The 22,408-nt window shown below is 38.0% G+C and overlaps 1 protein-coding gene and 1 pseudogene across 15 annotated transcripts in view; both read left to right on the top strand.

Moving 5' to 3' along the window:
- The window catches only part of ZNF438 (zinc finger protein 438), a 215,847-nt gene that overhangs the window by 104,446 nt on the left and 88,993 nt on the right, over positions 1–22,408 (top strand). Inside the window, exon 8 of one of the 15 annotated variants that reach the window (XM_061177834.1) lies at positions 11,473–11,562. The exons of the other annotated variants lie outside the window; for them this stretch is intronic. The gene's annotated coding sequence lies outside the window, so the exon portion shown is untranslated. The remainder of the gene's footprint in view (positions 1–11,472; positions 11,563–22,408) is intronic. 15 annotated transcript variants of the gene reach the window in all.
- LOC133084761 (probable ATP-dependent RNA helicase DDX10) lies at positions 1,939–7,687 on the top strand (annotated as a pseudogene).

Genomic DNA, 22,408 nt, shown 5'->3' with positions numbered 1-22,408 from the left:
AAGTCAAGAAATGAAAAAGTGCCAGGATTCTTCTTGCCAATATAACTTTTTAGAATTGTGCTGAGTTGCTTTTGCTGTAAAACCAGACCCAGTCTCTTATGGATTCTCCAGGTAATGACATTTTGTGGAGGATTTTTGTAGTTCTTTTGGCTCAGCGAGGTCGAGAATTTTGAATTAGAATTACAGAACTGGAAGGCATCCTCTTATTCATTTTACAAATGAAGGAACTGAAGTCCGGAGAAATCGTGATTTATCCAGGGTCATACAGTTAACAGCGAGGGTTGGAGGAGAAACATGGCCTCCTGGCAGGAGTGATCAGTGAGTGATCTTTGTAAAAGACTCTTTGGGTTTATTCTCACCACCATCACGTTACGTGCAGTGTCCATAATTTATTGCATTAGGCCCAAGTTGCAACTTTTACAAGTTTGTGTTTAATTTTCTGAAGCTGAGAGAACATTTAGAATTAGGAATACTGACAGTGACCCAAAAAAATGGAATGGCAAGAAGCATTTGGAAGAACTGTTGCCTGGGGTAGAAGATGTCCCTTGCTTAGACTCTGGCCCTGCTCTCTAGAAGGAGCTCCACTGTTCATTATTCCCTAGGACCTGAATGTCTTCTGGAAGGTTCTTCTTTGCCCATCTTCCTCCAAGGTCACACTTATACGGACATTGGGGGAATATTCCCGCCTTGGAGGCTGTGTAACCTTTGTTTCCTACTTTATGATCATGCAGTTTTGGTGGTTAGAGCATTGTTTTAGGAGTCAACTGGAGGCTTAGAGGCAAGGCTTGGGGGTTGGGGGGCTGGCAATGTTATTCCCTCAGAAACTTAGCTGGCTTCTGATCTACCTCCTTGTAGTTGACTCCATATGCCAGACGGAGGGATTACGTGTCCCATTTGTCAGGGACAGTCTCAGTTTATATCCCTCGTACAGGTTAAGTAATAATGCCCTCTTTCACTCTCAAAACTGTCCCGGGTTGGACAGTAAATTGTGTATGGTCACTCTAGCCAAAAAAGCATGCCAGGAAGTCCCACGCCTAATTTATTCCTTTGCTTCCTTTCTCCTATTCCTCCCTCTCTCAATTTATGGGGGCCCTTGGATGGCCATTTGAAATAGGCTTCCTGGGAAGTTCACCTACTCAGCCTGATCAGCAGCAAGGCTGACTTCCCTCTGTTCACCTTAGAAAACCTAACAGGCCATTTTTGCTCAAAGCCTTTTTCAGTCTCCTCTCTTACTGTGTAAAATCCGGAAGCGGTCAGATTTTCTAACCCTGGGAGCCTCCAGATTTTTGGATTCTCTACTCCCTTTCAGTTCTGCTCTCAAACCTGTCAGTTCTTGCCTGTGCAGATTTCTTTCTTGTAAATTCTCAAGAAATGCAGCAAGTAATAATGTTATTCTGATATTGTTTTCCATCTCTTTTTCCCTATAGGCTTAGTTAGACACTTAGTTAACACTTAGTTAGAGCTAGATAGCTCTGAAGCTATCTCATTCATTTTCAAGCATTGAGGTATAATTTACATAGAGCAAACACACAGCTTTCGGTTCAGTGAGTTTGACAGTCGTATACACCATGTAGGCCACCACCAAGACTAAGATATAGAGCATCTCCATTGCTCCAGACGGAGGCCGCTTTCCAGCTAGCTCCCTGGAGACAGCCACTTTCCGACTTCTATCACCATGGATCCCTTTTCACAAGCAGTACTTGTATTAAAAGTTTTGTGACTGTGTGACATGACTGTGCTTCTATCCTTTACTCGGTCTCTCCCTTTCCTGCTGCCGGGCTGCTAAGCAGTTGTCATATATTTTAGATTTTTTTTGTTTGGTCTGCACCCCACTTAAAGATACCATTTTTTATGTTAGTTGGGGAAAGCTAAGTGCTATAGTAAGTGGACCACAAAAAACGTAACAGCTTCAACCTAATTAAAGTGTATTTATTGCTAATGAGCAGTACACTGAAGGCGTCCTCCATCAATCGGTAACCTTCGTTAACCTGGGCCTTCGAGTCCTCCAGTAGCTGGGGAAGGAGCAGGAAGCTACCTCACCCGCCTCTGGAAAGCCTCAACCTGAGATCTGACACTCAGCCCCATTCTTTTGGGGACGGCTATGCACAAGACCGCATCTGGTGCAAGGGAGGAGGGTTTGGAAATGTGGACTCTGGCTTGACACTACTTCTCAGTGACAGTTCCACACCATGAGGCGGGACAGCAAAGTTTGGAAGATGTTAGTTGTCTACAAGGTTAACGTCACAGCTTTTATTTTCTTTTAGTTACATAATACTGTAGTGCTTTTCTTTTTTGTCTCCACGTTACTTCTTTTTCTCTGTGTTGTGTATTCTTTTATGCTTTTCAAATAAACATTTTAGCATTGGAAAATTTTTAAAAAGGGTATTGCTATCTCTATGATAGAAATGTTCAAGGCAAAAGCAATTTAGTTTCCTTAGATTATTCTGATGAAATTAAAATTATCTCTGGCTATTAGCAGATATAATTTAACTCTTAAAAGATAAGGATCCATGATATCACCATTTCTAATCAATATTGTACCAGAGATCCTAGCCGGCAGAGTAAAATAGGGGAGAAAAACCTAAAAAAAAAAAAAAAAAAAAGTGTAGGAATGGAAAGGAAGAAAAAAACTGTCACTATTGGCAAATGATATAAATGTCTATGTAGAAATTTTCCAGAACTCTGCAGCTAAATTCTTAGCATTAACTAGAGAGTTGAGCAAGGTTTTTGGATACAAAGTCTGTGTGGAAAAGCCAATTGCATTTCTATGGACCAGCAAAAACAGAAACAAAACAGAGGATGTAATTTTTAAAAAAATTTTATTTTGAAATAATTAACATCCTACATAGCCATGGTATATCTTCTCAAACTAAGAAATTAACATTGATACAATAATATTAACTGAACTGTGGCTTTATTCAGATTTTCCCAGTTTTTCTACTGATGTCCTTTTTCTGTTTCAGGGTCAAACCCAGGTAGCTGTTATCTCTTTTGTCTACTCCAATTTGCAGCAATTTCTTGTTCTTTTCTTTCTGGGACCTGACGCTTTGAAGAGTAATGGTCAGATCCTTTGTGGAATGGACCTCAATTTGGGTTTGTCTGATGTTTTCTCATGATTATGTCACATCCAATCAACATGACATCACTGGTGATGTTAACCTTCATCACGTGGTGTCGCCAGGCTTCTCCACAGTGGAGTTACTGTAGAAAATGCAATTTAAAAAATATACAATTTATAGTAGAGGCACAATGTAAGAAGCATTTGAATAAATCTAACAAATAATGTCTACAGCCTTTATTGAGAAAGTTATAAACTTTTATCGAAAGACATTAGCTACAGTCCAATTAAATGGAGAGAAACACAGTATTAATGGATTGGAAAACTTAATGTTGCAAAGATATTAATTCTCTCAATGTACCTAGAATCAAATTCCTAACAAATTTGGGGGGTTTTAACATTACTACTACTAGTAGTATTATTATTCATCTTTACCATTGTTATTTTGGTGATGCTTAACATTATAATTTTGAACTTAACATGGTAGAGGAGTGGTCCAAGAATTACAAAGACAAAGTGAAGACAAAGTGTCTTTCCTACCTATATTGTGACTTAATGTAAAATTATAATAATTAAGCCGGTGTATGGTATAAAGATATACAAATCGGCCAATGGAAAGAATAGAGAATTCAGAAACAGATCCATCTATATATGGAACCTAGATTTATAACAAAACTGGTATTGTAAACCACTGGGGGAAAGGACGAGTAGGTTTTTCAATGTATCAAGTTGGGGCAAGAGATTGCTCATATGAAAGAGCATACTGTTGGATTCCTATGTCATATCACACGCAAAATGGGAAATGGTGAAATTATCAGTTATAAATTAGTAATTATCATTAGGTTTAATTATAAAATTAGAAGCAGAACCCAGGAAAGAACAGTTGAAGGAAAAAAACAAAACTACCAAAGGAGTGAAAGCAAAATTGGAAGGCGTGGAAGGGAAAAGAGATGATACAGAAAAAGAGTGAGGTCATAGGGATTAGAGATGCGAGAAGGGAGCCAAGTCAGACAGACATTTAAAAGATGATGTAACGCCTTTGGGTTTAAAATATCCGTGTTTACAGTATGCCAGAACCGCATCAATTATTAACGTTTCTCATCCTTCTGAGTTATGTGCCAGAAATCAAAAAGCAATCTATACATTAGTTTAGTGATCTATCTACCAGCAACTCAATTACTCAATCATTTGTGGAAAGCAAAGAATTGGAAACCATCTGACTTTGAAAGGGATTTATTATCACCTTCTCAGTTTGGGAAAGTTTATTAAAAAGGCTTAACTAAGATTTATCAAATAACTGTTATATTTATTACTCTTTTACTTAGAGGCACCTTGTTTAACCCAATATGCTTAGAAAGCGTTATTTAGAAACATTATTAATTTTAATATATACTTACCAACATACAATGAGTTTTTAGAGGAATATTTTGTCTTAACATATGTTTGAAACGTATTTTTATCAAAACCTTGCAGCTATAATGTACATCACTCAATTTAGGGGAAATGGTTGCCATTTAATCTAATTGACAAAGCTTAGTCATCAACTTTAAACTTATCTTCCAAGTCAGACTTCCTTCTGTCAGTAAAAATCCGACTTGATTTTTCAGCTCAAATAAATATGTTAATGTACGTTTCCATGACAACCATCACACAGCTGAATTCTAATTCTAACACAGACAAATAGATAAGGCACAGAGCCTTGCCACGTGTTGCCTGGATACAGTGATGCTGCTGCCTTCAAGATTTCTTTGCTTTGCACTCCCTAAAGTCTTCCAGAGTTGAGTTGTATCTTACAATGATAAGGGTTTTGGAAGGTAAGGTCCTTAAGTAAAAACACTCTCATTACTGCTTCATTCTACTATGTATCTGATTTTGTAATTTACTAACATGGGCCCACATACTCCATTTCTTAATAAAATACGTATGTTATATGTATGATGGGGCGTGAACAAATCCTTATTGTAGTGCTTTGATTAAAGGAGGATTTACAGGTTTGGCTTCCTGGAGGGTTTTTATATTCCAAGGCAATGCACTAGCCAGGATTTGTGAGTGGTATGCATTTCTTTTGTAAAGTGGGAAAAGAGTGATTGTGAAGGAGGGGAAGAGGGAATGAGAAGAGGCTGGCATGGTACCTTAGCTTCAGGTACATTCCGGAAGAGATCAGTAATAGGAAGGATGGAGGTTGAGGATCTGGAATTTGATTGCCTTTAAACGATCTGTGCCGACGTATCTCTTAGTCTTCACATAGCTCTAAATGTACCTCAATTTGTAGACCGCTGATACAGAAGACAGGCAGAACAGGTCCATCATATATATAATTGTAGATACAACAAGACACCCAAACTAATGAAGTAAATCCGATATTTAGAGATTAAGCTTTTCTGAAATAAAAGACAACTAGAATCTGCATATTAAAGGGGCATACTGTGTGTCTGTGCCTAGTAAAAGTGCTGGACCTCAGAGGTAAAGAACGATTCCTTTGGGGAACCAGGCAAATAGGTTTAGTTTTTTTTATAAGGGGGGAAATTATGTTGGCCTCAGATTTCAATCAATGCAAGAAAATGGAATATACTTAAAAGACTTTGAAGAAAAGAATAGGTAACTTAGAGATTTTTATATCTGTTTAAATAATCCTTCAAGTATAAGTCAACCAGCAAATAGTTTTGAACTTAAAGAATTTTCAAAAATGATTCCTTTGGGCCTTTATGGAGGCAATAATAGAGAACAGATTTTTTTTAATCCTGGCTTTGCAGGGTAAAGATGTACTTGGAGCTGCCAGAACAGGATCTGGCAAGACTGTGATTTTCCTTATCCCAGTACTGGAAGCTTTTTATCGTTCTTAATAGACTTTGACAGACAGACTCTGGGTCCTGATAATACTTTCTATGAGAGAACTTATCTATTTCTCAGGCCTTTTCTGAGAATTAGGAAAGAATCATGGCTTTTCAGCAATCTCATCATTGATGGAAAGACCTGAGACAAGGTGTTTGAGACGATCAACCACATAAATATATTATACTTGTTTGCATACAGGTTTGACTGTTGAACACAAGGATGAAACAATAAGTGTTCATGATACCAGTCTCCAAAGTTTAGTTCATGATGAAGTAGAATAGAATCTTGGGCATGGACCTTTGCTGACACTATGAATGCTGTTATCAAAAAAAAAAAAGAAAAAATCTTTCTAAAAGACATTGACTTTGGGCTTCCCTGGTGGCGCAGTGGTTGAGAATCTGCCTGCTAATGCAGGGGACACGGGTTCGAGCCCTGGTCTGGGAAGATCCCACATGCCGTGGAGCAACTAGGCCCGTGAGCCACAACTACTGAGCCTGCGCGTCTGGAGCCTGTGCTCTGCAACAAGAGAGGCCACGATAGTGAGAGGCCCGCGCACCGCGATGAAGAGTGGCCCCCGCTTGCCGCAACTAGAGAAAGCCCTAGCACAGAAACGAAGACCCAACATAGCAATCAATCAATCAATCAATAATAAAATCTTTAAAAAAAAAAAATTGACTTTGCTTTTTTCTAGGCAAAACAAGTCAGATCTGTAAAAGACCTTGTACCTTGTGTGCTTGAGCTTGAAAATCTCTGAATATGTTTGAGTTGGTGAGAAAAGTAAAATATAACATCCCTGTCCCTCTGGAACAAAACTACATAGGTTGTGAGCTGAAGTAAGAAATAAGTATCCTATATTCCTTTTTGAGAAGTATTATATTTTTTTCCAGTTGTCGAGAGGTTCTGTCCGTAAACCAAGTTTCCTACTGCCTATACTCTGGTATTTCTATTCTTGACTTCTGTGGTTGACAACAGCAGATGAGAAAAATGCAAGTCTGTAATAAGTTTATCTGCAAGAGAGTGAACTGTGCTCTTTGGTACTGATATTATAGCCAGGGTGTTGGATATTCAGGCCACGAATTGAGTTCTTCAGTTTGATTGCCCAGAGGATACCAACTCATATTCACAGAGCATATAGACCTGCTTTATTAATTTTGCTTCCCTTAGAAGAAAAAAAAGGATAGTACAGCAACTTCTTGAGTAGAAAGTGCTTATGAAAGAAATAAAAATCAATCCAGAAAAATGTATGGACATCTAGAAAACAAAAAAAAAACTGGAGTCATCTTTAGCCCAAGATCAACAATGAAAAGAAAGAGATCAAAGGTATTTTGTTTCTTACATATGTAAGTATATCTGATGAAGGATGAAAGAGTATTTGATTTGAACAAGTTACATTTACCCAAATAGGCTATATTTCTTGGTCTTACTATAAGCAGCTCCTTGGATAAGATTCCTTCAGAAAGTGTAGAAACAGCTGACCAAAGAATTGTTAATGAGCTTAAGGCTCTATCCCTCACCAATGACTAAGTGGAAGAATTTAGAGCTTATTTTAGTGAGAAAATGTCCATCGTTAAGTAAGGTAGAAAAAGGCCAGAAGCAGGAGAGGAAGAGTACAAGCTGGCCAATGGTATTAATAAAGAAGAGGAGGAAGAGGAAGGGAGGCAGATGAGGGGAAACATGGAAGCGAAGATGGTCAAACCAAAAGGGCCTCAGACTCAGTCTGCTCCTAGTACTGATGAGGCACAAAAAATCAAGGAAATTGCAGAAACAAAAAAAGTAATGAAACACTTTAAGTGAATAAGAAAATAACACTACTGATGAAGGGAAGTTGGTTCACCAGTGGCCGCCAATGTAGAAATCCATTGTGAAGGATACTAAGGAAGAGGATCATGGTAGTATCAACCTTGATAAAGCAAAAGATAGGCTTCAGGAAGAGGGCATATTTGATCAAGAAGAGTATGGGAAGAAAGTTAAGGCAAAGCATATGGAGAAAAGACTTCTAAAAAGTGAAACCAAAAGAGAAGCCAGCAAGAGGCAAGCAGAGGCCAAAGATGAAGGGAGGCATGGTGCCTTTTAGGGCTGGATGTGATGTGTGATGAAGGATTTGATCCATTCACTCCCAGATCCTGATAAATACAGACGTCTGAAAAATCAGACAGTGAAGATGGAAAATGAAATTAGTGATAACAGGAAGAAGCAGAGAATGAGGAAGAGGACAACAGTGAGGTGAAAGAAGTGAAACAAGTTGCAGTAGAAAGGAGGCCACATGGGAAACCTACGAGCTTTGGGATACAGGCCTGTCTTTAGCAGAGGACAAAGGGCTTGTGTTATATCTGCTCAGAAGTCGAAGCTAAATACTTCTTGCTCTACTCTTCTTGAAACCTTTGGTTATGATTATGTGGGCCAGAAGTCAAAAAAGAGTTGGTTTTGGAACAGTGAGGTACCAAGAGTCCCATCCTTAAAAGATCAATGCAGCTCCAGATAGAAGTGGTCATATATTTAACCCCCTTCTTGCCCCATCACAGAATGTACTTAAAGTGAGTGGATTAAAGAAACTTCCTGATCCCATTTCCAGCATGTGTGCTCTTGGATTATATCCATTCCTTTATTTTACTGTCAAGTTGTGGAGTCCTTGTCCCATTTTTAGAAATTTTTGTCTTGCTTACTATTCAGAATATACTACGTTTATTCATTTGTTTATTAAACAAAATTGCTCAGAATTTTGATGTATTTAGTATTTCCAAAAAGAGTGTGTATGATGGAGCAGCCCTATTTTGAATTGAGATTATCAATAATATGCCTATTTCCCATTTTTAATAAAAGTACAACATCTAAAAATAAAATTAACAAAAGTCATGCAAAAATTTCTACATTGGAAGTAATAAAAAATTATTGAGAAAAATTAAAGCAGACTTGAATAAATGAAGAAGGATGGCATGTTCATGCCTTGGAAGACTCAGTTAGATGACAGTTCTCCCCAAACTGACGTATAGATTCAACTTAATCCCTATCATAATCCCACAGGCTTTTTTTTTTTTTAATTGGCAAGCTGATTCTAAAAGTTATATGGAAATGTAAAAGACTGAGACTGTCCAAAACAATCTCAAAATCATAGCTGGAGGAGTTGACTTCATAACCTAACCATAAAGCTACAGTAACCAAGATAGTGTAGTGCTGCCATAAAGATCAACAAGCAGATTGATGCAACCGAATAGAGAGGCCAGAAGAGACCCACAGTTATATGGTCGTTGGATTTCCAACAAAGACCCAAAGCAACCAAGTGGGGAAAGGAAAGGTTTTCAGTAAGTGGTGCTGGAATAATTGGATATCCATATGGAAAAAAAGAAATCTCAATTCCTACCTTGCACCATGCACAAAGATTAATTTGAGATGGATCATATTACTTAAATGTAAAAGCTAGAACCATAAGGCTTTTAGAAAAAAACATCAGAGAATATCTTCATGATTTGGAGGTAGGCAAAGATTTAAATGTAGAAAGCAATAACCATAAGAAAAAAATACATAACTTAGATTTTATCAGAATTAAAAAAAAAACAAACAAACTTGTGGTCATCAAAAGACACCATTAAGAAAACAAAAAGATGAGCTACAGACTGGGAAAAAATACTCACAAAACCTGTATCTGTCAAAGGGCTACATAGATAATGAATTTATACAACTCCATAACAAAAACACAGATAATCAGAAATGAAAAAGTGGGGATAGGGGACAAATGATTTGAAAAGACACTTTATAACAACACTCCACAACAGAAGGTATTTGAATGGCCAGTAAGCCTGTGTTCAGCATCATTAGTCACTAGGGAAATGCAAGTTAAAACGATAGTGAGATACCCACCAGAATGGCTAAAATTAAATAGGTTGGTAACACCAAATGTTAATAAGGATGTAGAGCAAGTGGAACTCTGACATATTGTGTGGGAGGGTTAAATGGTACAATCTCTTAGGAAAAAGATTTGGAAGTTTCCTTATAAAGCTAAACATATACTTACCTGGTGACCCAGCAATTCTACTCCTAGGTATCTACCCAAGAAAAATGAAAATATAAGTCCACAAAATAAGATGTTCACAAGAAGTACATAGCATATGGATATGTGATTTCATTCATAATAGCCAAAAACTAGAAGCAGCCCAGGTGTCTCAGTAAGAGGATGGATAAACAGACTGGTGTATTCATAAAATAGTGTACTACTCTGAGAGAAAGAAACAGCACTGATACCAGCAACAACATGGCTGCATCTCACCGTACTAACTGAGAGGAGCCTCATCCAAAAGAATACATAGTGTTTCTCCATTTCTATGAAGTTGTAGAACAAGCAAAATTTGTCTGTGAGAGAAAAGAATCCGAAGCGTGGTCGCCTCTAGGGGATGGAGCAACGAATGACTGGGAAGGATCATGAAGGCACTTTTTTTGAGGTGTGTTAATGGTGTGGGTTACAAGGTATATGCATTTGTAAGAACTCATGGATGGTCCACTTAAGATTTGTGCGTGTCATTGTATGTAAATTTTACTCCAAAAGAGAGAAAAAAAAAGCTTAAAAAAATATCTCAAGGAGGTACTATTTTATATCCAGCAGACTGGCAATGCATTGGGGCACCCTGACCCCTCTGACCCTCACTAGTGGTGGTGTCAGTTGGATCGACCTTGAAAAACTTTGTCATTATCTAACAACTTGTGCATATACCAACCCAGCAGTTCCACTCCGAGAGATAGAAGCTCTTGCAAACATACATGGAGAAACGCTTATGACGATGTTCCAGAAAACCAGAAAGAACTCAGATAGCCATCAATAAGAGAAGGCATAATTGTGCCGTGTTGAAACATACCACCACAGGTGAACCTTAGGAATGTATAAGAATGCTTCCAATATGATTCCAACCAATATAATTCCATCCCAAATCTTACAGAATTTGAGATTTGATTCTTGATTTGATTAGGGATACATATGCTAACACTATAAAGGAAAGTGAGGGGAAAAATTCAAGGTGTTTGGGGAGAAGGCATGGCAAGAAGGAGTGGAATTGGAATGGGAAAGACCACAAAGATGACTTTCGAGTGACTGGTAATGTTCTATTCCCTAATCTCGGCAGTAGGAAGACAGGTGTTCATGTTATTATTTTTCATTATAACTTACACATATGTGAAAATATTGTTTGGTATATATTCAATATTTAATAATAATTTCATGAAAGAAAATGTACATTTTAAAATTAATCTTTACGAATTCTTTATTAGCAACAATATGATATGCAAGATATAAGAAGTTGGCTTTCTGATATCATTAATTCAGTCATTTATTCAAATGTTTATTAAATGCCTGTACACAGCCTGATAGGGATGTGACATTGGTTAAGCCTTTATTTGGAGACTAAGGTTTCCGTAGCTGTATCCTAAAATGAATTTGAAAAACGACTGAAATGGAAGATGATTACAGTCTTACATAGGCCCAGCTTTTACCTCAGTCCCCTAGTGCTAGTGTAGGGGACGTCTGAAGGCACACTTTTAAGAACTGGAATGTCACTTGGACTGATCATTGACCAGTCATTAAATTTACCTTACAGCCGGGTCATGGAGAATGTCTCCCATCATTTATCTTCTTGGCTAACACTTCGATCTTACTGCTCTTCTGTTGAATCTTAAGCAGTTTCAAGGTATTTATGGATTTTTCATTTCAACATTTCCTGCAAAATTTGTGAATAACTTTCATTAAGTGAACTCGCCAGAAAATAAAGATTGAACTCTGTAGCTATAATGTGGTCCTAAATTCGTAGCTTAAAATGAAAAGGGCTTACCCCAATCCTTTACTTTTTATAAGTATTCAAACATTCCTTTGGATGCCAAATAATAAATTCATAGTACTAGATATCCAGCAAGATGGCAGTTCGGTTGCCTATATGAAGTACTTAAATATACCCAATTGCAATTCCAAAGCTTTATTGCTTCATTTATCACAGGAAATGCCAGAGTTCTGAAATATTTTGTAAGGAAAGCTACCCTACTTGTATGAATCCTCGTAGGAATTACCAAGACTATTATGCCAATTCAAACCTAAGTATTGAAGTTAGAGCGCTAAATGACATTTAATAGTATGATTTATTTTCTGTCTTAAACTTTATAGGTCACATAAACAAGATCCTATCCTTTCATATTGCTTTTTATTGTTAAAGTGTCTGAGTGATGATAAAAATCTCAGCTTAAGAACTGTCAGATGATTTATGATATTTCATTTATTTTTCAAAGGATTGGGGTGTCACCAATAAGCCTATTAGGATTGTAGGTTTAAAGTTCCTCAATTTTAAAAAAGACCAGCTGCGTAAACAAGTGTGTTAGCTTTGTAATTTAATTCCGTGTGATTTTTTATAATACTTCAAAGTACCAAAGGAGGCAGTTTTTCTTAGGTCATAAATGCTTATTTATGTCATTATGATCTCAAACTTTCAAGTGCATTTCAAGATCTACTTTTTAAAATATTAATACGTTTTTATTGTGTTCTTTATAACCTCAAGACATTTCTCCTTTTGTCGACCTAAATCTGCCTTTCTTCATGGGCTGACATCAACAGCATGGAATGTGGATGAACTGGAGGAAAACTACTTTAAAAAATTAGAATTCTGTAGTCAGGGATGGATAATCTAAACTACCTTTGCGAGTGTGCTGTAAGCACCTTAAAGCTATTTTTTGTTGTTGTTATTAAATTGTAAATTGGGGATAATTGTAAGTTCACATGCAGTTAGAAGAAATAACCCATGTACCCTTTACATAGTTTCCCCCAAATGTAACTTCCAGGATACTAACATTGATACAATGCAGATCCTATTCAGATTTTCCTAGTTTTACTTGAACTCATTTGTGGATGTATGTATTTAGTTCCTGTGCACTTGTTATCACATGTATAGCTTCTTGTGTCTACTGTCAAGATACAGAGCAGTTCCATCACAAGGATTTCTCAAGTTGCCATTTTATAACTATACTCACCTACCTCCCCCACTTGCCAGCCCTAACCCCTGGCAACCACTAATCTGTCCTCTGTTTCTATAATTTTGTCATTTCAATAATGTTATATCAGTGGAATCTTAGAGTATATAATCTTTAGTGTTGACTTTTTCATTTAGCGCAATTCCCTTCAGATTCATCCGTATTGTTGTGTGTATCAGTAGTTTGTTCCTTTTCATCATTGAGTGGCATTCCATCAAAATCTATTTTGATTTTTAGTCTTCACATGTACACACACATAAAATATGAGATAATTAAAATATCAGTTTAAGAGTGGTTTAAGATATGTTACTATTAACCTATCAATTAAAATTCCAGGTAAGTTTTTAGTATCCTTTCTGTCATTTCGATTGGACTTGTCTGCGTCTTAACGTACTAAGAGCAGATGATTTGCCAGCTGTACACACATTTCCAGTAGGAAAAAAAAAGAATGCTATTTTCTAACTAACTCATTCGAATAAAAATTGGCAAGATTGGAGAAAAGACAGTAGCTGAGACCATGCAAGACAGGTCCTTGTTTTGATTCCAGCAGATTTACTGTTGAGTTTTTTTTTTCTTTCATATAGCCTATGATTACCCAACTAGCTCATTTCGTACAGCCTATTATTATACAAGTAACTCTCCTTACCCTTGTGCCTGTGTTTGTTAATGTGATAAATAAAGCTGTAGATGTGGATGAGATCTCCTAGGGAGAGACTATAAAGTGAGACCCGATGTTTACCTTGAGGAGCTCCAAGACTTAATGGCCAAGGATGGCCGGAAAGGCAGCAGGAAAAAACCAGGGGCTTCTGGTTCATGACAGCTAAGAGAAAAGAGGGTATGAAGAAGGAATAGCCTCAGCTGAATCTTCTTCCCCACTTTCACATGTGGTCACTGTGCTCTTAAGTCTTTCTGCATCCAGGCATGGGTAGAATGCAGAGACCTCCAGGACCTCGCTTCTCCAGAAGTGCTCAGTTGAGCTTGGGAGCCTCAGGAACCAATGTGAAAGAAGATCTAGCCAGGCACACTGTGAATAAGAATAAATGTACCTGCTATTACCTTCATTTTGGTCATGAAGACAGTTTCAGAAATCTCTTTGCATCCCTGTTATTATCGCTGCCGTCTATGTGTACCACAGTTGTGTGGATATATTCTGGTGTGGTTATCAAAATTGGAAGAAGGCATGATGTACCAGCATGACAAATGTATTTTTAGATTCAGGCCAGTGTTTCATGGTGGTTACCGTGACTGCATAAGCCACAGCTCCTTCTAAAATGCCTTTATGATACTTAACTTTCTCACACGTGGTTAGGTCATATAGTTAGTCATTACTTGGGGATGGAAAGCACCCTTCTATTACTAACACTACCTTGAAACTTATGAGTCTGAAAATGATTCACCATGCAGTATTAAGAAGTAAAATGCTTTTATTACGTTCAGTAAGAGGACATAGGATATAAAGGTAGGTGTTCAGGGTGAAAATGAAGACGAGTGAGTAAGACTAGGACGAGGAAAAGCAAATTAGAGTAAAAGGTAATTTTCTGAGATTTATCATTTCAGGTGTTAGGTTTGGACTTTGAGTTCTGTTTTTTTGGAAATATAAAATCTCAGCCCAGAACCAGGAACTCTGCAGTTTAGTCAGTTAGAAACTTGTGATGTATTTTTGGAGTCGAATTTTCCTGTTGCCCAAGTAAAGATGTCAATGATTTAGAAGCAGCTCATGGATATTATGTGTGAGTTACTGAGTGTTGATTATGTGATAACCAGAACCAAAACTTAACCATGTCTTTGGATTTGTAACTTCATATAATTCAGTAGTCATTATTTAGGTCATATTCACATACATGTACATTGAGAAATCTTAGTACTTTACTAAAGTGGTAAGCTTTTATATTATACAGTAGAATAAGGTAAATATTTTTATGGATTTTGCTTAAGATCCTAAATACTGTGTCTTTTTTTTCAGTAAATGTAGATGTGACCTTCATGCTATACAAGTGATATTGTTTTGCATTTTTCTCTCAAGTTTGAAAATCCAATTATGTTTCCTAAGTATGTTGAAGAAAATCAGCAAATTTTATCTTCTACACATTTTGAGAGAAATAACTGCAAACCTTATACAAGAATAATACAAAGATTTTATTAGAAAATTTTTGCACACTGATGTATCACAATTTCCATATTTGCCTCATAAGGCCCACTTTTGAAAAGTCTGCAATGGATGCTACTTCCAGAGTATATTTCATAAATGAAGTTTCTATATTGTGAAATTTATGTTTGCTATATCAGGCAAAATATGATCTTTCTTTCAGAAAGTGCTTGGGCAAACTAAATTTCAGCATTAGTTGTTTAAAATAGCATTTCACATTTCACTGCACTTGTACTAATTTTTTTTTTATTTGCAAGGTTTTTGAAATCATTTTTTTGACACCATGGCCATGAGATAGATGATACTAATCAGGAAAGGTAGAACAGCTACCTTTATTTCCTACTTTGCTCTCCTTAGAGTTCTTCAAAATAAATGTGTTTAAGGGCAAACCCGAAGTAAAGACTTCACTGTGTGTACCTCTTACCGTTAGGGTGATACTAAGTGGAGTGGTGAACACTTAGAAAGGTAAACCAACTAGACCTAAGCGCCATGTATAGAGCAGTCCATTCAACACAAGCAGAGTACACATTCCTTCCAATGCACGCGGCTCCGTCTCCCTGATAGACTACCCGTCAGGCCATGAAACAAGCCTCCATAAACGTACAGCGGATCGAAAACATACAAATTGTGTTCTCTGACCACAGTAGAATGCAATTAGAAATAAGTAGCAGAAGGAAGTTTGGGAAATTCACAGTTATGTGGAAATTAAACAGCATACTCCTAAATAGCCAGTGGATTAAAGAAGAAATCACAAGAGAAATTAGAAAATACCTTGATATAAAGTAACTTAAAATACAACATGCCAAAATTTACAGGATGCAACTAAAGAAATTAGAGGGAAGTTTATAACTATAAATGCCTGCTTCTTTTTTTTAAAGGCCACATGTTAAATGATTTTATTTATATGAAATTTCCAGACTAAGCAAATCCATAGAGACAGAAAGTAAATCAGTGATTTCCGGGGACAGGCAGTGGGGTAGAGCGATGGGATATTTTGGTATTAGACGGTGGTGAGAGTTGTACAACTTTGTGAATATACCAAAAACCACTGAAATGTACACTTTGAAAGGGTGAATTTTATGGTATGTGAATTGTATCACAAATATAAATAAATAAATCTTAACTGAGCCCCTCCTGGGTGTTCTGTTATTGTGCCCCAGATGCTTTGGGTACCATATGAACACAAAGGGATGTGAACCCTGCCTTCTAGAGCTGCTTGTCTGTTGCGGGTAGTACCCCTGGTCCGGGGTACTAGACATGATCTAAGTATAATTACAATTGTGGTCAGTGATGTGAGGGAAAAAGATACCTGTTCATTATTAACAGGGGTATCTCAACCAGACGAGGTCAAAAGACGGTTCTCCTAAGGAGGTGATACTGCCTTGAGATCTGAAGGATGGATTCAGGTTGTGAAGAAAAGAGGCGTCACAGGGAGGGGGACCAGCATGTAGGCAGTCTGGGGATGACAGAGCCACGGTATGTTCTGGGGGTTGGAGGAAGGCCAGTGTGGCTGGACACAGAGAGTGGGGGTGAGGAGTGCAGGAGGAGACACAGAAGCGGACCAAGGCTGGACTGTGCGGAGCCTCGTGGGCACATTATGGCTCGTAGTGGCTTTCCTTCTGGACGGCACGGCACACTCTGTGTTATGAGAGCATCACTGTGGCTGTGTGGGTTGCAGGAGCAGGAGTGGAAGCAGGTAGAAGGGTATTCAGTGGTCTCTCAGGGGATGGTAGAGCACCTGGCGCCAGGTAATTGGCAGTGGAGCTGAGAAGAAATGGACGTATCTGAGGGCTTTTTAAGAGATAAAATTGACACGATCTGGTGAAGGCCTAGAGATGGGAAGTGAGGGAGGGCGTGTAAGGCATGGCTCCTGGACGCTGGGCTTTTGAAAGTGAGTGGGTCAGAGGGTCATTTCTGAGCCAAAGATTTTCCTCAGTCACACTTTGTATGGACAACTTCAAGTAACATGAATGGTTTTTTTTTTTTTTTTCTTTTGAGAACTAGCTCTTTCTTACCAAGGCAGTCACACATTATGTAGAACTATACAATTTGCTGATAGCAAATATTTGGGGAAAGTTAAAAAAATTTTTGAGAAAACTAGATACATTTTTTAGTATTTGCCAGATGAATTTCGGTCTTGGAGCCTCTTTTGGTCTTGGAGTCTCTTTTGGCCTAGCCTGCATCTTCAGGGTCTTATAATGTACTTGGCCTTGCTGATGGTCCCCAATGCTGTGGAGATCATCTGTCATTTAAATTTCCTCATTTTGATGTAAGTATTGAAAATAGACTCAAATAATTTTCTGGCAAGTAACTACCTTCCAATGAGGAATAACTGAAATGAATCCAGTTTTAGCAATTCTTATTTCCTTGGCCAGCCAAAGTCTTACAATGTCAAGTTCTTCAGAGATGTTTTTATTCTGCAGTTGTATGGAGCAATAACAGTTTATTATAATTTCTAAAAGCCACTTTGACAATTTAAGACTATACGGAAATAAACTTTAATCTATACCCTAAAATTTTTTTCAAATGACCTTTAAAGAGTTAGTTATTTGGGTATCCACTTGCATTTGGAACGTCAACATACAGAACCAACAGATGGGTAAAGACCTGACGAGGAAAACAGATCATGCCAATAGGTTGTGATTTAAGTTAAGTTTTACCATAACTGTTACGAGGAAGGCGTCTCTGCTTGCAGTGTTTATTGCTAATCTACCAGTAATAGACAAACCTTGTAAATCTATAAATGCCACTGTGGACAGCAAAGCAGGAGGCACAGTTAAATTAGGAGAATGAAGAGTCATTTAGGGAAGTCTTAGTGACCTGCCTTTTGCAGCCCTCCTCTGGGGCATTTTCACTGACGTTTGTTCTCATGGGCCAACACACACAGGAGGGAGTCAGACTGTTGTTCATAATTTTTGCACAAGAACACTGAAGCTTGCATCCATTTGAATCAAGTTTCCTTTTTTGTAACTAGCAATATAGGCTAAATCTAAGGATTAGCTCTTTACTGGTAAGCATTAACTGTACATGCTTATTCTACTGTGCATTTTAATTTCTGAGAATTGTCCTTTGAAATGGGGACTTTAAATGCAGACCTACTAGAGAATGGACTTGAGGATACGGGGAGGGGGAAGGGTAAGCTGGGACAAAGTGAGAGAGTGGCATGGACATATATACACTACCAAATGTAAAATAGCTAGCTAGTGGGAAGCAACCGCATAGCACAGGGAGATCAGCTCAGTGCTTTGTGACCACCTAGAGGGGTGGGATAGGGAGGGTGGGAGGGAGGGAGATGCAAGAGGGAAGAGATATGGGGATATATGTATATGTATAACTGACTCAATTTGTTACAAAGCAGAAACTAACACACCATTGTAAAGCAATTATACTCCAATAAAGACGTTAAAAAAAAAAAAAAAAAGAAATGGGGACTTTAAGAAAAGAACAGGGAGGGCTTCCTTGGTGGCGCAGTGGTTGAGAATCCGCCTGCCAATGCAGGGGACACGGGTTCGAGCCCTGGTCCGGGAAGATCCCACATGCCGTGGAGCGACTAAGCCCGTGCATCACAACTATTGAGCCTGCGCTCTGGAGTCTGTGCGCCACAGCTACTGAGCCCGTGTGCCACGACTACTGAAGCCCACGCACCTAGAGCCCGTGCTCCGCAACAAGAGAAGCCACCGCAGTGAGAAGCCCGCACACCACAACGAAGAGTAGCCCCTGCTCACCGCAACTAGAGAAAGCCTGTGTGCAGCAACGAAGACCCAACACAGCAAAAAATTAAATAAATAAAATAAAATTTAAAAAAAAGAAAGAAAGAAAAGAACAGGGAAATTTGGAGGTTAGAGGCAGTTGTGGTTAAAAGCAGAACCTAGTACCTGTCTTCAGACCTCAGCTCCACCATCTTCCTAGCTGTGAGAGCTTAGATAAGGTACATAACCTCTCTGTGCCTAATTCCTTATATGTGAAAGGGTGATCATAAAACACCCATCCCAAGGCTGTGGTGAGGATTAAATAAATTAGCACACATTTAAAATGCCTAGAACACTGTTTGGAAGGTAGTAAGCTCAAAATAAATGTTAGTTGCTGCCGCTGTTGTTATATTGATAAAATATAAAATAAATAAAATAGTAAATAAAATATAAAATAAATAAATAAAGATAAAATATTAACTCTCACCTGAAAACTAAGATGTTATAGCTCAGTTATGGTGGTCGTTTTTGTTGATTTTGTTTGTTGTTTGGGCTTTTTTGGTGGAGCAAGGACAAGTTTACACGGCTAGTAAGTGGTGTAAACCAGGTTTCCTGGAGAGTTGGTTTAGGTCAGGAGTTAGCAAACTATGGCTCACAGGCCAAATTGGGCCTGTTTTTATACAGCTTGCAAGCTAAGAATGTTTTTACATTTCTAAACCATTGGGGGAACATCCAAAGAAGATAATATTTTGTGACACATGAAAATTACATAAAATTCAAGTGTCTATGTCCATAAAAAGTTTATTGGTACATAGCCATGTTTATTCATGCATATTGTCTCTGGCTGCTTTCACGCTACACCAGCAGAAAGGAGTAGCTGTACAGAGACCATAGGGCCCATAAAACTGAAAATATATACTATATGGCCCTTTACACAAAACGTGTTCTATTATATTGAACGTGTTGTTATATTGACTGAATGAATGAACTGTCCTGCTTTGACAAAAGATGTAAGCTTGCATAAGAAAGCAAATGACTTTAGTTATCCTTGTGGCCAGAACACTTTTGTTTTGTTTTGTTTTGATTTAGAAAAAGTATAATTTTCCACCTTGGTTAAAATTCTGTTGAATCTGACATACAAGTTCACGAGTAGACTTAATTCAACTGTAGTAGATTGCGTAAGTGCAGACATGCCAAAAAACATACTTCTTCAGTAAAGAGTATTAAGATTTGGATTCCTTTCAAGAATTGTCAGAACAAAAGTTCAATTGTGTGTGTGTGTGCACGCACGCGCGTGTGTGTTTAAGGATATTTGCCATCCCATAATTCTTTTTTAAAGATTCTTGAAATAGAAAGAATTCTGAAACAGTCTGCTAATAAGATGAACTTTACAATGATAACATACCTTAAGAGTACAATGTTATAATCCCATTTCAGGAGTTACTTGTAGTTAGTTTTCTCAAGGCTTTGGCTTTGTGACTCAGAGCCTAGTATTTCTAAGACAGCCAAAACTGCGGAGGCTTTTGGCAATTGAGCCTAGAGAACATATGCTTTGATTTTGTCCCACAGATCATTTAGGCAAATAACCTTTTCTTCTCTCCTTGTGCTATTTTTAACTATGATGTGGATCTTTTTTGTTTTGGTTGGTTACATAATCTTTATTTAGGATCTGTTTTGCTCTTGAATATCTGTAAATCTTGAAACTCCTTTTGTTTAGGTTTACATCTTTCAAAGTATATTCATCAAATGCTTTTGAAAAACTTCTCTCCTGCAAGGCCCCGGGGCTAATGGGAACAAGACAGAGCTGGGCCCTGCCCTTGGAGAGTTTTGAGTTTGTCAGGATGATAGATGTTAAATTAACATAAGTATCATCAGTGCTGGGAAAGAAGAATTAAATTGTGTACTGGATTCATAAACTAAGAAAACCTAAACTCATCAGGGGAAGTCAGAGAATATTGTTCCTTTGGATTTTTTTATTTTTTAGTTTTCTGTATTTGAAAATCTGTTCTCAGCTAAATGCCTGTTACTAAGCTGACATTATTTTGAGTTTAGCAAAAGTATTGAAATAAGAATTTTAAGAAATTACATCTAATGGCCCTCTTATTGATCTACGCACAATTTCCTAATTACTATTCATTGGTAGACATTAGATGGTTGAGTGATGAACCTCGTGCATTTGGTTTTGACAGAAAATTACTAAGTGTAATAATGATCACAGTAAATTTGGGATGAGGAAAATACAAAGTGAAAAAAGACTACCATTTAGTTTGTTAATTATCACTTGAAAATCAAAATATCCATTTATCCTTCTTGAACAGGAATGTTTTAAAAGTGGATTCTAGCTAGTTTTTTTTTTTCTCTCTTTTGGAACAGTTTTTGTTTATAATATAAAAATAGGTGGTTATATATTTTATACACACATACACTGTGTTTATGTGTATGGGTGTATATATAAACACACACACACACACACCAAAAAATGTACAAAGAAAAAGGGGAATTTTCACCAACCCAAGTCCCAAAGGTAACCACTGTTGACAATTTGATGTTTCTCTTGGAAATACAACTTTTTTTTTTTTTTTTTAAGACAGATAGCATCAGAGTATACTCACTGTTCCACAATTTGCTTCACTTAAGAGTATTTCCTGGATGTCTTTCCCTGCCAGTGTTTACTGAGGACCACCTGCCTCTCCAGATTTACTTCATTCTTGTTGTTGTTATCACTGATAATGTTATTTTAAGTAGTCCATCCATAAGGTAAAATGTTCAAAAGGTTTGTTTACAAAAGAGTATGCAGTGGAAGTCAGCCTCCCGTCCAAATGTGCACCCCAGTTCTCTCCAGGGGCAGCCACCCTTGGCAGTTTCTTATCCTTTGAAATCGTTCCTTTATTTTTATATGCCTTTCCTTGGTGAGACTAAAATTAACCCCCTGCCCAGTCATTTATAGGGAAACTGAACGCTTAGTGAATTTCCAGCAGCAACCAATTGATCTTGTAATGTCAGCGTTTAAGATTGCATACCAAAATGAGAAAAGATTTCCCACTAGTTGTATTTCAGTTTTGGATTTCATGCCATGTGATTGTTTAGAGGCTATAATCTGTAGGTGTACAATCTTTGCCAATATTTTAGATCCTTGAAATGTAACTGAATGTTCCCAGCAGAAGCCCCTCAAGGCCTACATGCCCCAGAGCACCTCCTCCCACCTGCCCTCACCCACCCATGTCTGCTGTCTCTCTGTCAACGTTGTGAATACAGACTCAGGTCTTGGGTGGCCTTGCTGCTTTCATCTCAAAACTAATTGAGGGATTTATGGCTAGTCTCTGAGATGCTTACGGTTATTCTAATCTGGAACCACTTGGGTTAACTTCATACCCACAGCTTAATTTGGGTAGTGCCAGAGCCTGGGGAGGGGAGGGGCGTGGCTGGGGGAGCGAGCAGTGGATTGAAGCGGGGGGGGGGGGGGGGGGGGGGGCGGGGACTCACATCTGCCTGAGCCAACCTGGACCTGAGAAGATGGTAGTTAGGGAAGCACTTCTCCTGTAACACTGGGTCTTTTGTCAACTGCTGATACTAAAGTACCTCATGAACAGAGATGGTCTAGAAACCCCTGCCTGTCTCATAAACTCACCAGAGAACATGGGGTGATACATGTTTTGGAGAAATAAAAAGAAGTAAACCAGATCCAGT

The sequence above is a fragment of the Eubalaena glacialis genome, chromosome 2, assembly GCF_028564815.1.
Source record: "Eubalaena glacialis isolate mEubGla1 chromosome 2, mEubGla1.1.hap2.+ XY, whole genome shotgun sequence".
NCBI lineage: Eukaryota > Metazoa > Chordata > Mammalia > Artiodactyla > Balaenidae > Eubalaena > Eubalaena glacialis.
This window is presented reverse-complemented; position numbering and strand designations above follow the sequence as displayed.